Consider the following 18,852-nt stretch of genomic DNA (forward strand, 5'->3'; position numbering starts at 1 on the left):
CAGTGGGTGTCTCCCCACATAATCTTTGTTCTCTTGCCAAGGCAAGTTTAGCTTGGGCCAGGGCTACTTCCTCCCTCTCTATTTGGAGTCTAACAGCTCTCATCCTGGCCTTATGCTCTTTCCTCTGGGGGGAAGTCATTCCCCTCTGAGATTCTCTTGAGGCACTAGAAATGTGAGAATCCCTGGAAGGAGATCTCTCTCTTCTATTGCCTGGGAGAAGTCTGCCATTGGGTCTGGGAAAGTGGTTCCCTTCTCCATTCCCATGTAGGACCAAGTTGACTTGGCTAAGCCTCCCAACTGGTACCTGGTTTTCCCTCTGATCCTGATCTGACTCTTCACCTTCTGATTCAGGATCCACCTCCACATCTTCTACTTCTGGGGTGGTGTTCTCAGTATCTGGGGGATTCACTCCTTCTCCTGACCCTGAGGGAACTATTCTAGCTTTCTCAAGATCATCCTTCTCCAGGATGCCTATCAGGATGGGAATGGTAGGGTTGTGACCCTTTTTCAGCTTCCTTGCAGTGCACAAGGCACTCAAGTCTCTATGGCTGAATTTGTCATAGCCTGAGGTTGCCTGTGGAGGGTCAACCACCACAGGTAGAGAGCTTGGAGCTTCACCTGTGCCAGACATGACTCTAGTGAGGTGTAAGTGATGCACTTACCTACACTACGTGTTTTCCTACTGTACCTAGCTAGTGAGTTGTAGTCAGGGTGTGCTAAGCCCTTTTATCTACAACTACTAAGTTCAGTAGAACTTAAATATGCTAAGCTTTGTTTATATGTACCTATGGTACTTAATGTGATCTTTCAATTTGATAAAAGATTGCAATGGTAAAACAACAGCAAAGCTCAAATCCTCTCTCTGCTGCCAATGTGAGAAGTTGGCCTGATGTATGATGTCTCCAATTCTGGGGGCACCTTATATCAGTCAAAACAATCCCTTACGGTGGTGGTTGTAAGTCAACCTTAAAGACAAGCTATCCTAGAGGTAGCATGGACTAAGCAGCCTAAAGGCTTAACTCAAGAGGACAGGTGAAGCCTGCTGTTTTACCATATGCAATCCTGTAATATCAAATTAAAGGAAACCACACAAGTTATATATTATAAAAATATATGTATTTATTCTCAGAATAATCCCCTGTACTCTTTATGAGTATAGAAGCACAAGCGTTTAAACAAAAGCACAGTATAACATATGAAAGTTGCACAATTTTGGATGAGGCCGGTGGCCACTCAAACCATATATCAAAAAAGTGGTATAAGTATCACTATTCGATCAGTGGTAAGGCCTAGGGCCTTGGGAATCGCTGGGACTACACTGGACTAACAGCAGTTAGGACGGGAGTAGCCCATGGGATTCGGGTGCAGCGCTAAAAGCACACACATGCACCAATGCAAAGTCAATGGTGCGTAAAAGTTATCAAGTTACAGTTTTAAGAGTCTTCCGACTGGACTAGAAGAACAAAACTTTAGACTTAGACACTAGAGGTGTAAACCACTACAGGAGCACCGGCATTCAAGAATTACCTCACCCACAGGAAGTGGGTGCACAGGTGCAAACGTGTGTCGGGTTTCATCACGAAGATCTATGGTTCCTGGAGATGAAGATGCTGCAGGCGTCCAGAAGAGAAGTGTCCGGTGTGATCCAAGGGTGGATCGAAGATGTAGAGTACCTGAAAGCAGAGGGGACAGAGTCTGGGTCACTAGCTAGGTGGTTGTCGTGAAGCTTGTCTCCGCTGCCACGTAGTCTCTGGGGCACCGAGGATGTCCTGGAGTAAATCACGAGCTGTCTCACGAAGGCTCTCGCTGTCGGCGGTGTCGGCTTCCGGATCGGAGTCAACAGGCCTTGGCAAATGCAACCCATGCAGGATTAAAAGATTGCTTCTTACTCGGACCAGCAAGGTCTGAGCGGGTGCTCCTTTTCAGGGGAGCGAAGGCCAATCTGGAGCAACCAGGCTAACAGAGCAAATTCAAAGGTTCATCTGTACTGGGGCCACTAGCCAATGGGCAAGCGACCAGACCAATGCGTTGAGCAGAAAAATGCAAAAGGGCCCCACGCAGCACTCGATGAGTGTGGAGGGGTGAGCTTCGGTGTAAAAGCTACTCGGGGATGGAGCTTCTCAAACTCCAATGCACAGCTTCAAGGAAGCCTCGGATGCTGCACGGTCAGCGCTTCGTAGTTTTTCCAAGATGGCCGGCCCCACGCTTAAGGTCGCCTCCATGGGTCTCAGCTTTGCAGGGACTGTGGATCGGGCTGTTAGAAGGTAGGCACGCTGGGTCTTGTTGATCTCTGTTGCTCGAGTTCTGGCGGGAACTGCAACAAAGCAAACAGTGAGGTGCTGGATGGTGCCTGTTTGCACAGGGTGGTCACTCCTTGACCACAAGGGAGATTCTTCAGTCTTCCACGTCGAGTGGGATGTCGAAGGGTCCAGAGTTTCATTTCATAAGTTTCAGTCAGGATAATCTGATGTGCATCTGCACAGCTCCTATCTTTATTCCAAATCAAGGGGCTGGATTACCTGCTAGGTCCCTCCCTGCTCAAATCCACTATCTCCTGCCTGGGTGGTTCAACACCTCCCTGTGACAGGAAACCCTTTGTCCAGGCCTCCCCGCCAAGTTTCGGTCAGCAGCAGGAGGTCAGACTTGTGTCGGGGCAGCAGCATCTATTTTGTGATGCTGAGGCTCTGGTTAGGATTAACCGCGTTTTAAGTAAAGTAACATGTCTTCTCCCTCTAGAAGGGTGGAATGCTACCCCGTCGCCAGAACTGGCGAGGGGGTAGTATTCCAAAGTGTATGACAACAAACACGACATGTTTTGATAAAGCCAAACCAAAGTTAGCATTAACCGCGAGGATTATAATGCACTTAAGAGTATATGGTATGGCAGTATCACTGGAACAGCAGTAAGGAAATGGTTCCGAACACTGCAGACAGGCTCAGCTCATGCTAGAGCACCATCTTACATAAAACCAAGCACTCTGCCTCCAGGATTGTAAAGGCCTGCCATAGGAGTGGCTTATAGGTGCATATGTGTCCAGGTATAGGTTTAGACATAGGTATACTATATCTAAGCAAGGGGTGAGTACACCACCTTGCCCCAGCTGTGTGAACAGCCAGTTGTGTCAATTTAAGTACCAGCCAGGGGTGGCAAAAGATATGCTGCAGCCCCTGTTGGCCTTGGATGCACCTATGCCCCGGGCACCTATAGTGCACTGTACAGGGGCTGATAAGGTGTCCAGTACCAAATTAGTGATGTACCTATAGTACATGGAGTCCATTTAAAGAGAGAGCAGATAGCCTGGGGCCCTGATTAGCAGGATCCCAGGCCAACTAAATTGAAAACCAGCTAAACACAAGGCAAAAAATCTGGGGTAACCATAGTCAGGTATCCACCTTCCTACAAATAGGTATTTAAAAATCCTGTTGTAAAGCCGTCATTGCCACAAGCCTTTCCTCAAGGTATTGAGGCCAGGGCCTGTTGGATCTCTAATGCTATAATTCGCATTTTTTTCTAAATCCCTTTAATTGTGTGTTTGTCAATTATGGCAATTTAATTAACTGAAAATAATTATATATTGTCTCATTTGAAACCGCATATTTGGTAGTATACAAATTATTGTAATGTGTGTCATTTTCAGAGATTACTGCCCCTGTCCCTAGTTTCTGCAGCTCAGTAATTAATGCTGCTTCCTGCTTATTGCTGGTTGACCAAGCCAGGAATCTCCCTACCATTTGCCTTTCCTTGTATAACTGCTGCTGATACTGATGTGAGCACTCTAATTCCTCTAAAATAAAAAATTCCCTTAGCTCCCGCTTCGCTTTAATCAACTGCACATAGGCTGATATTTGTGTCCCCAAAAGCAAAATCTTCTTCTGGAGAGCGGTATCAACAGCAGATTGGGGTCCAGCTATACGAGCCACCCTGTTGTCAGATTGTGAGGTCATAAATGCCACCATCTGGCCACAAATTGTTGCCTTAAAAGCACCCACACTGCAAATAGAGATGCAGTACCCTTATTGATCTGAAAAAACTCTTCTATATATATTTTTTTACTTATCACCCATCCCTGGTAAGAAAGAAGGAGACAATCCATCTGCCACCTGGACCTCTCCCTCCTCCTTACCTCCACCTCCAACTCAATACCAACCAATCAGTGATCTGAAAAAAAATGTGCCCACATTTCTGAGCATACGCAGTTAAGAGTGCTGGAGCTAAGAAACAACTCTATGCTAGAAGCTGATTGAAATTGATGGGAAAAGCAAGTATATTGTGAAAAACCCGGATGAGAACAACGTCAAGGGTCAATCAATTGATGATCTTGTTTCATTATATCTAGTACATCTTTAGTATATGGCTTCAGCTGGTATTTGGTTTTGTTCGAGGTATCCTTTACTAAGTACTGTAGAAAATTAAAATCACCCCCTATAATAATAGGGACCACTGCTCCCATGGCCAACTCATTAATCTGCATAATTGCTTTACGATCGTCCACTATCGGGGCATAGTAGTTCACTAAATTGAAAGGATTGCCACTCACCCTGGCTGTAATCCAGATCCACCTGCCACTGGAATCCCTGAAAACTTGAATATCCTTCCACTCAACCCATTGTCCAAGATAAATCGCTACCCCCCTTATTGCCAGCCCATCCAAAGCAAAATATGCTTTGAAGTAGTATTTAGGGATAAAAAAGCCTTGTTGTATTAGTTTTGAGATGGGTCTACTGTAGCAATAGAACTTGTACACAATAAAAATACTCAAAACACCCAAGGATTACATTTTTAGGGTGCACAAATCTGCTCAGAATAAAAAAAAGGCAGAATTGAAACGTGACCGGGTTCCCTTATTTACAAAATATTGTCACGTTGTCCTATCCGGCCCCAGAAAGGACACAACCCCACTCTTTACACAATAACTAATATTGAGCATCACTTGTGGCGCCTTATAGAAATCACAGAGAACCCTACCATCCTCCTGGGAGTCGTATGGATTCACTAGCCACCTGACACCTACATCATGAGGTTTAACACATCTTCGAGTCAGTATAAGTATTGGAATACTTGAGGCGCTGCTCCAGATTCACCTTTACTGATATCAACATCACAAGGTGTCAGCCTGTAGTCAGTAAAATATTGTAAATACTGCCCCATTTAGACATCATGTGATGTCACAGCCTTAAGTTAGGAAAATATTGTAAATACAAGAGGCGCCATTTAGATTCCCCGCCAAGAGCACCTTGCACTTATCAGCAACAACCCCATAGAGAGTGCATGCGCATTGCTTAAACTTCACCCATACACCGCTAGGGACACAACGCAACCAGCAGTTGCCGTTCTAGTTTCCATCCTCACTTAAGCGCGCCACGTGACCTAACGTCCCAGGCCATTACCACACCCCTCACTGCAACTACAAGTCTGGACATACGAGATACACGCCACACTGGCGGGATCCTGTCCACACCGTAGGTTGCAGCGGATGCTATCCTAAGATGAAGTAAGTCAAAGTGCTCAGACATATCCTTAGAACCAATAGTGCGGTTGCTGAAATAATTTTCACCGCAAATCTTTTCACCGCAATTTAAATTCCCCAGGGTCTCAAAACAGGAAGTTCCACTGTGTGACAGGATCCATGGATCCATACACACGCAGAGGTTAAGTAAACCGCATAAATGTCTTGTCTGTCAGTATGTCTCGTGAGTTATCACTGCCATGTTTTATGTGTTTTCTTTGATTTTAATAAATCACGTGCAGTAAATATCCCTAGATAAATCAATATTTTTAAAATCTTGGCTATCACATGGGCCATAATGCGTAACCCTTGCCACAAATATCCCACAACCATTGATAGCACGAACAGTGTCACACTTCTTTTAAGAACTGCATGTTAATCAAATAAGGGCCATCATATAAACATAGTTATGTGCTCTTACGGCACATTGTAGCCACGCATGGTTATCCATTAGACAGCCATCATGCATGCCCACACCAAGCCACATGCATGACGCCTTCATTTTATAGCCGTGCCACCGCTCGCCAACCAACCCTACGCATGGAGGAGCGCAGAAACGTAAGACATGCATGACAGATACAACTTGTTTATAGATATGTATGTTGAACTTTACCTTTCCTTTTCAGATACTCAACGCGTAGGATCTGTAAGTAACAAGATCCCACCACACTCACAGCGCACTTTAGGGCATGGGTTTATATACACCTGGAGCGGACACCCAGTTTTTTGGCTACATCCACTTTCATGGTCCTGAAGAAGCCTCACGAACATCGTAGAAGGCTGAAACTAGTAGACCTACACTCTCTAGGACGGAGCATCTGAACCAATCAAACACTCACACCCAGTCAACAGATCTGGGTTTAATCCATCGCCGTTCTTTAGCCCACTCTGCCACCCTAGTTCAGACATGGCCATATGCAAATCAGTCTGACCCTGTGCCTCATGGGAACAGTCCAGCCCGAACTGCCAATCCATGCCTTCCCTGGACCAGAAACAAGCTTCCGAGGACCGGTTTCTGACATTTCAGCCGTCTTCAGCCTGGCTTGCTTGAATCCAGTGGCAAAGTGAGCAAGGGACTCACATCTGAGCATACCCTGCCAACTTATGGCGAACAAAGTGGTACAAAAAGGGGTGGCGATGGACGGAGCATCTGAACCAATCAAACACTCACACCCAGTCAACAGATCTGGGTTTAATCCATCGCCGTTCTTTAGCCCACTCTGCGCACTTTAGGGCATGGGTTGATATATACACCTGGAGCGGACACCCAGTTTTTTGGCTACATCCACTTTCATGGTCCTGAAGAAGCCTCACGAATATCGTAGAAGGCTGAAACTAGTAGACCTACACTCTCTAGGAATATTGAGGTACATTTTTACCTAACTTCTATCCCGACTATGTTATTACTCATGTCCTAGGACCCTTCTAATAAAAAATTTATAAGGGCATTTCCTAGAGACATTTTTATAATTTATTCACACTTCACATAGCACTTCACTTTTCACCAGAACCCGCTCCACTGTAAATCAAAGTGGTACAAAAGGGGGTGGCGATGGACGGAGCATCTGAACCAATCAAACACTCACACCCAGTCAACAGATCTGGGTTTAATCCATCACCGTTCTTTAGCCCACTCTACCACCCCAGTTCAGACATGGCCATATGCAAATCAGTCTGACCCTGTGTCTCATGGGAACAGTCCAGCCCGAACTGCCAATCCATGCCTTCCCTGGACAGGAAACAAGCTTCCGAGGACCGGTTTCTGGCATTTCAGCCGTCTTCAGCCCGGCTTGCTTGAATCCAGTGGCAAAGTGAGCAAGGGACTCACGTCTGAGCATACCCTGCCAACTTATGGCAAACAAAGTGGTACAAAAGGAGGTGGCGATGGACGGAGCATCTGAACCAATCAAACACTCACACCCAGTCAACAGATCTGGGTTTAATCCATCGCCGTTCTTTAGCCCATTCTGCCACCCCAGTTCAGACATGGCCATATGCAAATAAGTCTGACCCTGTGCCTCATGGGAACAGTCCAGCCCGAACTGCCAAGCCATGCCTTCCCTGGACCGGAAACAAGCTTCCGAGGACCGGTTTGTGGCATTTCAGCCGTCTTCAGCCCGGCTTGCTTGAATCCAGTGGCAAAGTGAGCAAGGGACTCACGTCTGAGCATACCCTGCCAACTTATGTCGAACAAAGTGGTACAAAAAGGGGTGACGATGGACGGAGCATCTGAACCAATTAAACACTCACACCCAGTCAACAGATCTGGGTTTAATCCATCGCCGTTCTTTAGCCCACTCTGCCACCCTAGTTCAGACATGGCCATATGCAAATCAGTCTGACCCTGTGCCTCATCGGAACAGTTCAGCCCGAACTGCCAGGTCATGCCTTCCCTGGACCGGAAACAAGCTTCAGAGGACCGGTTTCTGGCATTTCAGCCGTCTGCAGCCCGGCTTGCTTGAATCCAGTGGCAAAGTGAGCAAGGGACTCACGTCTGAGCATACCCTGCCAACTTATGGCGAACAAAGTGGTACAAAAGGGGGTGGCGATGGACGGAGCATCTGAACCAATCAAACACTCACACCCAGTCAACGGATCTGGGTTTAATCCATCGCCGTTATTTAGCCCACTCTGCCACCCCAGTTCAGGCATGGCCATATGCAAATCAGTCTGACCCTGTGCCTCATGGGAACAGTCTAGCCCGATCTGCCAAGCCATGCCTTCCCTGGACCGGAAACAAGCTTCCGAGGAGCGGTTTCTGGCATTTCAGCCGTCTTCAGCCCGGCTTGCTTGAATCCAGTGGCAAAGTGAGCAAGGGACTCGCGTCTGAGCATACCCTACCAACTTATGGCGAACAAAGTGGTACAAAAGGGGGTGGCGATGGACGGAGCATCTGAACCAATCAAACACTCACACCCAGTCAACAGATCTGGGTTTAATCCATCGCCGTTCTTTAGCCCACTCTGCCACCCCAGTTCAGACATGGCCATATGCAAATCAGTCTGACCCTGTGCCTCATGGGAACAGTCCGGCCCGAACTGTCAAGCCATGCCTTCCCTGGACCAGAAACAAGCTTCCAAGGACCGGTTTCTGGCATTTCAGCCGTCTTCAGCCCGGCTTGCTTGAATCCAGTGGCAAAGTGAGCAAGGGACTTACGTCTGAGCATACCATGCCAACTTATGGTGAACAAAGTGGTACAAAAGGGGGTGGCGATGGACGGAGCACCTGAACCAATTAAACACTTACACCTAGTCAACAGATCTGGGTTTAATCCATCGCCGTTCTTTTCCCACTCTGCCACCCCAGTTCAGACATGGCCATATGCAAATCAGTCTGACCCTGTGCCTCATGGGAACAGTGCGGCCCGAACTGCCAAGCCATGCCTTCCCTGGACCGGAAACAAACTTCCGAAGACCGGTTTCTGGCATTTCAGCCGTCTTCAGCCCGGCTTGCTTGAATCCAGTGGCAAAGTGAGCAAGGGACTCACGTCTGATCATACCCTGCCAACTTATGGCGAACAAAGTGATACAAAAGGGGGTGGTGATAGACGGAGCATCTGAACCAATCAAACACTCACACCCATGCTGACATAGACATTCCACCATGGTATTTGGAATTTAGGTTGCCATCTATGTCTGGAGCTACATTGTCTGCGAACCGAAGTATCTTCGCAATAATCCAGTAGAGGTTTTATTTGTGTTTGTTTTATTGGTGGAAATGGTTTTCTATTTGAAAATTGCAGTGGTTAGCTACATCTGTGACAGGGACATAGGCTACTACTTTCATTTTCTTTTATTTCAAAGGTAAATCGACCATAGCATATGCTATATTTAGTGAAGATTGCAGGAGGTGTCATTATATGCTTTGACTGAAATGGTAGTAACAGCGTTGTATGGTTGTATGGGATACATTTTTAAAATGGTGTGAATCATGGCTTGCTCAACATCGTGGCTTATTTTTGTGGGTAGTAGCAATTTGTTTTATGTATAATGTGGTTTAAGATCTTGTTGTAAGTGATAGTTTGTTTTGTGGGCAGTAGCGCATATATAAAAGACATGTTCATGTTTTGCTATTCACCATGTAAGATGTGTATCTGAGTGAATGCTTCGGGACACATTTTGAAGGTCCCATCTGTCATCCAGGTATGACTTTGCCTGAATTTTAGTACGTTATCTGGTATAAAAGATATATTAGGATTCGTCTATCATTGTATATGTTGTTATACAACAGGAAGAATCCCTCTTTATGTGTTCAGATATTTCTATATATTGGTATCTTCTATGGACAGGAGAAGTATTGCTGGTGGCTTTTTAAGTTTATGCAATTAAACATTTTAAAGTGTGTATAAGTGGTGGGTGGCCTGTAATGTGTTCGAGGACTTTAGGGAGTATATCTTTAAGGGTTTTTTGTTTTGGGTTTCTGGGAGCTAATGCTTGCCTCTCTTATATCCTGCAATATCTCCCTTATTTCTATTTCTATCACATTTGAGGGATGGTTGTGCTCCTCTACATTATTTACAACATCATCTTTTAAAGTGGCCCTTCCATAGCATGCATTAGAATAATATTTGATACATTTCCAATTCACATATTCCTTCAATGTACTTTGAAGGTATAGCCTATGTGACTTAGGACCCAAATTAAGAGTTTAGTGGTGCAGCGGCGGGGCCGCCCTGCCGCTGCACCGCCAAACCTGTGGTCGGCCCATCCACCAGATGTCAAGTTAAACTCGTGTCTGGCAGGCTTTTTTGAGCATTTCCACAGTAGTGTCTTTAAAAATAGGCACCACAATTGAAACGGCAAAACAGTCCCTGCACTGTATGGACTCCAAAGTCCTTGCCGTACAAAAATTGGTGTGCATGCACACAGGGGGGCACATGCTGTGCCCACTGGTGCCCACTTGTGTGCATACACAGGGCGTGAGGCACAAGGGGGGCCTTTAGTACCCCTTTGTTTCCACTCAGCCAGGGTTTTCATGGAGCAGGAACCACCATGAAAACCCTAAATGAGAGGAAACTTGTAATATGCTTGGCCTAACCACAGTGGTCCTGCCAAGCATATTGCGACCTCTGGACATCTGTGCCACCTCCAGGGAATGGTGGTTCCCTGGCGGCGGTCCCATGGTGGTTTACACCTACTTACTTTTATACGTCTTTTTTCTGGTTTGTAGTTGGTATTGTTTTTCAGCAGGTTAGCACTTTCTTGAAGTTGTAGTATTTTCATTTAGTAAGTACATGTAAAGAAATAGAAGTTGGAGAGTTTTTTGTTAATTATTTGCTGAATTGCAATTTTTAATTTTATTTACATGTAAGTTTTAGTTTAAGTATAAGTTTTACTTACTTTTGCAGGTAGTTGTCAAGATGTGTATGTTTCTTTTTCAGGGTCTGGTCAGAGACTGTGGCAGAGTTTCCTCCGCTTGGAACTATTGTAATTTTTGGCAGTATCAAGTTGATAAAATGTGTGTGGTCTTCATATTGTTGGTTTCATTGTTTGCGTGAATTTGTTGGTTAGGTTTGTTTATAGTTTGATTTTACTGGTTACTTTAGTTTTAGTGTGAGTTTTTTGATCAGTTATGTCCTTCTATGATAAATGCTAATTTATGTCTGATTTATAATGTTTAATATTTAGTTTGATAGTTTTGAAAAAATATATATGTATATATATATATATATATATATATATATATATATATATATATATATATATATATATATCTATATATATATATATATAATATATATATATATAGATATATATATATATATATTTGTGAATATTGTATAAATGTTTGTAATTATTTTTTGCTCCTATTGGTATGTATTTAGTTATATTTTTTGGGGGATGAATTATGCTTTTTTAAAGTAAAACGTGTATATATTGTTTAATGTTTATTGGAATTGTTTAATGTACAAACTAGTTATTTTTATGTTTATTACTGATAATGTAATTATTTTACTGATGTTATTGCAGTCGATTTTGTGTAAGGCGATATTTTTGACATAATATAGGTTTATTTAAATGTAACAATACTTTTGCTTCCAACATTTGTGTTTTCGATATAAGTAAAAATCGATGTTAACAACATTTGTCTTCTTGTGATTTGTGGTGTGATTAGTTAGGTACAGAAATGTGAAATTTTTGTTACTGATATTTATTTTCTGATATTTTTGTACATCGATATTGTGTGCATCAATATTATGTTAGTGATCTCCCCCCTCCAGAAACTGTGCTTGTTGAATTATTAAATTGCTCTGCAAGGCTGTCACAGAGCACACCCAATGCAGCCTGACATTCCATTATGATGTAGCAACAGTGTTCACACAAGTTAAAATGTTCTGTTACCCACTTATGCAATGTCCTAGCAGTGAACTACTGGATTCAACATCTAGTCATTGACGTTAAAGGTTCTCTAAGAGAGCCATACATAACAAATATATATTTTGCAATTGACCAATGCCTGGTTGTCTACAAGAATATTTGTGTTCCTTGAGTGCAAAAATACGCAAAACAGTGCTTGCTTGTCTTTTCGCTGTGTCTCATCAGTAAATTGCCTTTAGTGCCATGCAAACAAGACCTATTTCATGAAAGCTTAGCTGATAACATCATATGCTGTTTGAACAATGTAACTTTGTACATTTTCATGCACCATTAAGTTACTTGATTCTTAGCAAATGTGTCCATCAGCAGCAAAAAAAGCTAAAGGATTTCCAAAATATAGCATGGACATTGTTTTCAGTGCTGAAACTGAGATTTCTGGAGTTCTACTGTATGACTTAGGAGAATTTTGGCCACATCACTCCTCAAAATGGTAGGAAAATACGTCCCACACTACACTCACTCAAAGCTAGCTACTGGTTAATTACTTGGTTCTGATTTTTATGCGAACATTAACAGGAATAAAGAGGTGGTGGCTAGTGTGCCAGATACAGAAAAAAAAAAAAGAAATTGCTGCAATTCTTAAATCAAGATGGCGGATTGACACCGCTAAGCGGAGGAACGCTGTATGGGTCCGGGCTAGTGATTCTGCTGCTTATGCCGTGATTTGTGACCACCGTTTGGGATTACGGTTTTTCACACAATTGACTCAATAAAAAAAATAAGTTATACCGCAAGCTATACCGCAGGTTTCTGTGATAACACGGATTATACACGGGTGCCGAGAATGCTGAACGCTGCTTACCTGAAATGCTGAAGGCGAAGCTACGGCTGATTGCGGGCCGTTTTCCGCGTCTGACCACATCTGACCCCCCGGAGCTACACCATACACCGGAGCGGGTGTAGGCGGAGGCACATATGCTGGCGCCGAGATAGATGAACACTTTGGAAACTGTGGAGCACTGCTGAATGTTGAAACTACGGCTGATTAAGAGCCGAGTACGGAGCTTGCTGCGCTCCGCTCGATTACCGCGTCTGACCCCTGAGACCACGAGGGGTTGGTCGGCGATTAGTTGGTTTGGCCTGCGGATCTATCGGCAGTTCTCCTCTACGTCGACGGAGATAGAGTGTTCAGTGATGGCACCGAAACCTCCAGCAAGGAATACTCGGACTACAGCAGGAACGGGGAAACAAACGCCAGCGCCGCTCTTAATGACTTCTAATTCCAGCAATCCAGTCTCTCTGGGGGGGTCCTTCTAACAACCTATTGACTTCTACGCTGGATGTGAACAAACAATTCTCTGGTAGGCAAGAGAAACTGGGGGAAATTGTGGGTGGTGTAAAAGCTGATACAATGCTTTCAAATGTGGGTGCTCAGCCAGTGATGCTCGAGTCTATGTGCAACAATGCTATTGTAAATAATCAGGGCCTTGCTACAGTTTCCAGCATTGCTACAGTTCTCACGGTTGAGGCTAATACTGGTTCTTCTGTTCTGACTAATCAATATACTGATACCAGCACAGCCCCCACACATCCTGACTCTCTCTGTATGGAAAAAGTACCAACTAATCAAGCGCTGCCTATTAACCTGTCTACTGATTTAAATGTTAATTCTGTTGAAATAGGAGTGCTAGGGGCTGAAGGCGGCGACAATGCCGAAAGCATTGAAACAGATGAGGAGTATCTTGACCTTTACGAACATGGGAACAACTCGCCTTCAGGATTGATTAAAGATAAAACTATTAATTTCAAAAAACTTAGAGGCAAAACTAAGAATAAAGCCAAAAAGACTATTATCAAATCTAAACCAAACACTATGAAAGCTATTGCAGAAAACAGCCCTATCAGACAATGGGTGCAAGCTAAGGGCGGTGTTAAATCAATGGCAATGAGATTATCAGGTAACAGCCCAACTGATTTAGGTATGATAACCAATGATGTTAATGCCTCTGTAGCAATGACTGACGCGCCCGGTTCGATGGGTTCTAGCCAACGACCAAATGTAACATCCACTGCAGGTCAGATTGCAGAAGTTGAGGCGGCTACAACGGAAAGACAGGAACTATCTGGCCTTGGCTCTGGCAACAAACCACTAGAAGAGTCTCCCTTTTCTCCACTAACAAGTCTGCAATTGCCTTCCTTAATACCGACAATACCCATGAGCGATACTCCTATACTCTCATCTAACAATAACACCTCAGCAGAGGATACAACAAGCATAGTAAGATCAACAAAAGGGGGCTACGCACCGGCTCCAGTGATAGAATCAACTAAAGAGAATAATTCTGAAGGACCGGCTCAACCGTCTATACTATCAGCAGATTGGACCCTTCAAGGGGAGGTGTCCGCTTCATTTCAGACGATATTACAGTTACTTAATGAACAGAAACAAGAAGCCAAGATTCATTATCAACAGATGCGGGAAGACAGCAATAAAACTCAGGCTTCTTTGCAAGAACTGTCATGTAAATTGGGAGCTGTATCCCAAGAGGTGGAGGAATTACAGCAGAGAGTGGTTCTAACAGAGGAAAAATCACACCGTTCAGAGATTGCTGTGAATAAACATACTTCTCAACTTCTTCAGATGCAAGCTAAACTCGAAGATTTAGAAAATAGACAACGGAGACAGAACCTACGCGTTTTTGGCATAGCGGAGGGAGTCGAGGGAGCTGACCCTAGGGCATTTATTGTCCGACTGTTTCAGAAGGCTTTTCCTGATTTATCAGATTGGGATTGGGACTCTCAGATCCAACGCGCCCATCGGCTTCCCTTATTGCAAAGGAATAAGAGTGGTAAATTTCCTCGCCCAATCCTGATCTGTCTTGGTAATTATCTGCTCCAACAAGCCATATCAATAAAAGCTCGGCCAAATACTCCAGTTACTATTGACTCAGTTATATTTTTTGTTGTTGATTTAAGTAAACTTTCTTTGGAACGACGCTGGAAACTGAAACAATTTATTGATGTTGGGTTACCAAGCTTTTTTGCAAGAACCAGCAAAACTGAAAGTATTCAGGAATGGTCGCTCTTACTTCTTTCTGGAAGAGAACGAGGTTGAATCTGCTATTGCTAAGTGGAGACTGGAAAAATGAAGTGGATATTGACTAATGCTATGCTCTTCCTATTGTCCTATTGTCTTGCTCTGCTGTTAACGTTTCAATTTCTTCTTTGACTGGTCTAACTAGATGACTAGGTGGGAATAGATACATTAGTTACTGATGACTTTAAACACGGTTTTCTTTTGACTATTTTTGAATGCCCGGATCCTACAGGCGGCTAAATCCGCTTGTTGGCTGCCATTATAGCGGCAGCCGAATTAAGGGGGGGACCTGCAGGTAACTATGGGGTGGGGGGAGGTAGGGGTAGAGTGTGGGGTGGGCAAGGGGAAAATATGTTTTGGGGAACAAAATGCATCAAAGGACACAAAAACTATAAAAAAACTAAGAGGAATTATAATGCTGTTATGATTTACTATAGAGGTCATATAGATAGCGATATACTAAATTTGAAATGCATCAAATAAAATGCTTAACCTGGAACGTGTCAGGTTTAAATAATAAAATAAAGCGGCGTCTTGTATATGAGGAGCTTAAGATGTATAACCCTCAAATTGTGGTTCTTACTGAAACTCATATTGCTTATAAAGATAAACACTTGCTTAAACAACTAGGATATGATATTTTAGTTTGCACTGACTTTAATGCTTCAATTCGGGGGGTAGCGATTTTAAAACATAAAGGATTAAAATGTGAGATACTTAAGACATTAACTGATAAAGCTGGTAGATGGGCAATAGCACAGATAAAGCTAGAAAACCGAAAATATACAATATGTGGAGTTTATGCATCAAATCAAGACGAGCCTATAATTTTTGATCAGATTAACATGGAATTACTTGTATGGGAGGGGGAATATATTGTGCTGGGTGATTTTAAATGTATAATGAACTATAACTTGGACATTACCAGGAAAAATTCCCTTCAGAGAATGAGGAAAACTAGAGCTGCAATTTTGGATTTAGCTGCTATTCATCTCCTAAAAGATGTATGGAGATGTTTAAATCCCAAAGTAGCTGGCTATACATTTTATTCTGCTGCGCATAAGGTATGCTCACGCATAGATATGATTTGGGCTTCAGACTTTATTCTTGGTAATTGTTCGATGGCTATATACCCATGGGTAACCTTGGACCATAACCCGATCTCTTTAACATTTGAACTAGCAACTGAAGAGTCTTCCCCTCGTCTTTTCTCATTTCCACGATATTTGTTTTCTGACACGCTGTTTGTAACTCAACTTAAAGAGCATATAAAAGAATTTATTGATATCAACATACAATCTAGCTCACCCTGGATAGTATGGGATTCTTGCAAAGCTAGTATACGTGGATTCACCCAACAATACATTTGGCGACAAAATAAAGAACTTCGAAATTTAAATAAGGGAAGGCTTATTGAAATTCGTGATGTTGAACTTCAAATATCCGATGCAATTTCTAACGGGGTTTTGAACTTAGATGTACTAAACTTTAAACTAATTGAGCTTAAAGCTGCATTAAAAGATCTTCTCAGGGGTAAGAGTATTAGCAAATTAAAGAAATATCAATTAGATCAGTATGAAAATGGTGATAAAATTGGTAAACTACTGGCTTACAAAGTTGCTGAAGATCGATCTCAGAATATGGTTAAAGAAATTAAAGGGGATAACAATCAATTATTTTGTGACTCAAAATCGATATTACAACAATTTGCTTCCTTCTATCAAGTTTTATATACACCAGAAACTGCTATCTCAGATGATAGCATTAATACTTATATAAACCTAAACAAAGCTAAAAATTTAAAGCCGGAACAATCTGTTCAATTAGCGGCCGATATTACAGCAATAGAAATTAGGGATGCTATCAAGTCTTTAGCAATGGGTAAAGCTGTAGGTGAAGATTTTATTCCTCTGGAACTTTATAAACACTGTGCTGAGGAATTGATACCATTATTTACTGATGTGATTTGGGCTATAGGTAAAGGGCAGCAAGCACCCAGATCTTGGAATTTAACACAAATAATTTTTTTTTTTAAAAGGCAAAGTACCCCAAGAGAGAGGATCATACAGGCCAATTTCGCTTATCAATAGTGATGCTAAAATCTTTGCCAAAATATTGGCTACTAGGCTTGCGCCACTCATGTCCCAGCTTGTTTCTCCCCAACAACATGGTTTTATTCCAAAGCGAGATACTACAGCGCATATTAATATGGCCATATCTGCCTTTGATGCTGCACGGACTAAACCCGCCCCACTCGGTATGATCTTATTAGATGCAGAAAAAGCATTTGACCGGGTGGGGTGGGGTTTTTTATGGACAGCTTTACAGGCATTTGGCATCAATGGTTAATTTTTACGATGGATTCAATCGATATACGATAATCAGATGGGTAAGATCGCGTATATGGGGAAATGCTCTATTATGTTTCCAATTAAAAGGGGGACAAGACAGGGGTGCCCTTTATCACCCCTGCTTTTCGCTTTAGGGATGGAACCCTTTTTAATCGCACTTCAACGCCAGGCTTTAATTTGTCCTTTTTTTAATGGCTTAAATAAACTAGATATTACTGTATACGCGGACGACGTTGCAGTTTTTTCCTCAGATGTGTCTCAAACCATGAAAGGCATTATAATAGAAGCAGGTATATATGGATCTGTTTCTGGCTATAGACTTAATACTACTAAAACTCAAGTTGTTATGAATTATCAATCACCTGCCCCTATCCCTGGAACGTGTTGCGCTGCAACCTATCTAGGCGTCAAAATCTCTTCTGATATTGACTCTATCATAGCATTAAACTACGAACCTTTATTAAAAGAGACCGCTATGCAGTTTAAGAAATGGCATAAATTACCAATTAGTATGATTGGCCGAATAAATTTAATTAAAATGAAAATGTTGCCTAAGTTCTTATATTTGTTTCGAGCAATTCCCTTATGGGTTAACAATTCTTATTTTCTTAGATTAGAGGGTATTATTAGCAGCTTTGTATGGGGATATAAAAAAGCCCGACGTGCAGTATCATCACTTAAACTCCCTTTCAATCAAGGGGGATTGGCGCTTCCGGACTTCAAACTCTATTATTAGTCAGCATTTCTGTTCCGGCTACGTAGTTTGACAGTCATTGATAAATGTTTGTATTTTCATAGGTTTCTACTAGGACCGGATGCTAATATGTTTCTTTACAGGCTGAATGACCCTAACTACTTCAAAAGGGTTAAATTCAAGACAATACGTGATACTGTTAGCATTTGGCGATCTATTATGGTTAAATGTAATACTTCTCTTCTACATTATAAAACACCTTTATGGGGTAATCCTGGCTTTCCTTTAATTTTTCATGATCCAACTTGCCGATTACTTTTAGATTCTGGTATCAGATTCTTGGGAGACATATATGACCACCATGGATTTATGGTATTTGATAAAATCAAACACTGTTATAATTTATCCGAACTGGCAAGGTTTAAATGTTATCAGATTAAAGACTATTTGGTGAAGAAACTAGAACTTACTATGGTATTAGATTCCGAGATATGGGATTGTATTTATAGAGATGTAGACAAATCCACGATTAGCTTAGGATATAAGCTTTTTTCTGACTTCAGGATTAGCGATGTCATAAACTTAACAGAGAAATGGAATAGAAAACTGGCTTTGACTGTACCAACTGATCTAATTAGTACATCTCTTAAAAGCCTAAACTTATCTGTTCAATCTTCTAGTCTAAAACTGCAAATGTTTAAAACTGTTTGTCAATTATACCATACTCATGAGAGAATCCTTAAATGGACAACGAATAATAATTATTGTGATCGCACGAAATGCCCTAAATGTGACCTGAGTGGCGCTGATATTCTCCACATGTTTTTTTCTTGCCCACGCCTTAGTGAGTATTGGGATGGAATAATTAAGGTGATTGCTGATAGAC

The sequence above is a fragment of the Lissotriton helveticus genome, chromosome 6 (genome assembly GCF_964261635.1).
Source record: "Lissotriton helveticus chromosome 6, aLisHel1.1, whole genome shotgun sequence".
NCBI classification, from domain to species: domain Eukaryota; kingdom Metazoa; phylum Chordata; class Amphibia; order Caudata; family Salamandridae; genus Lissotriton; species Lissotriton helveticus.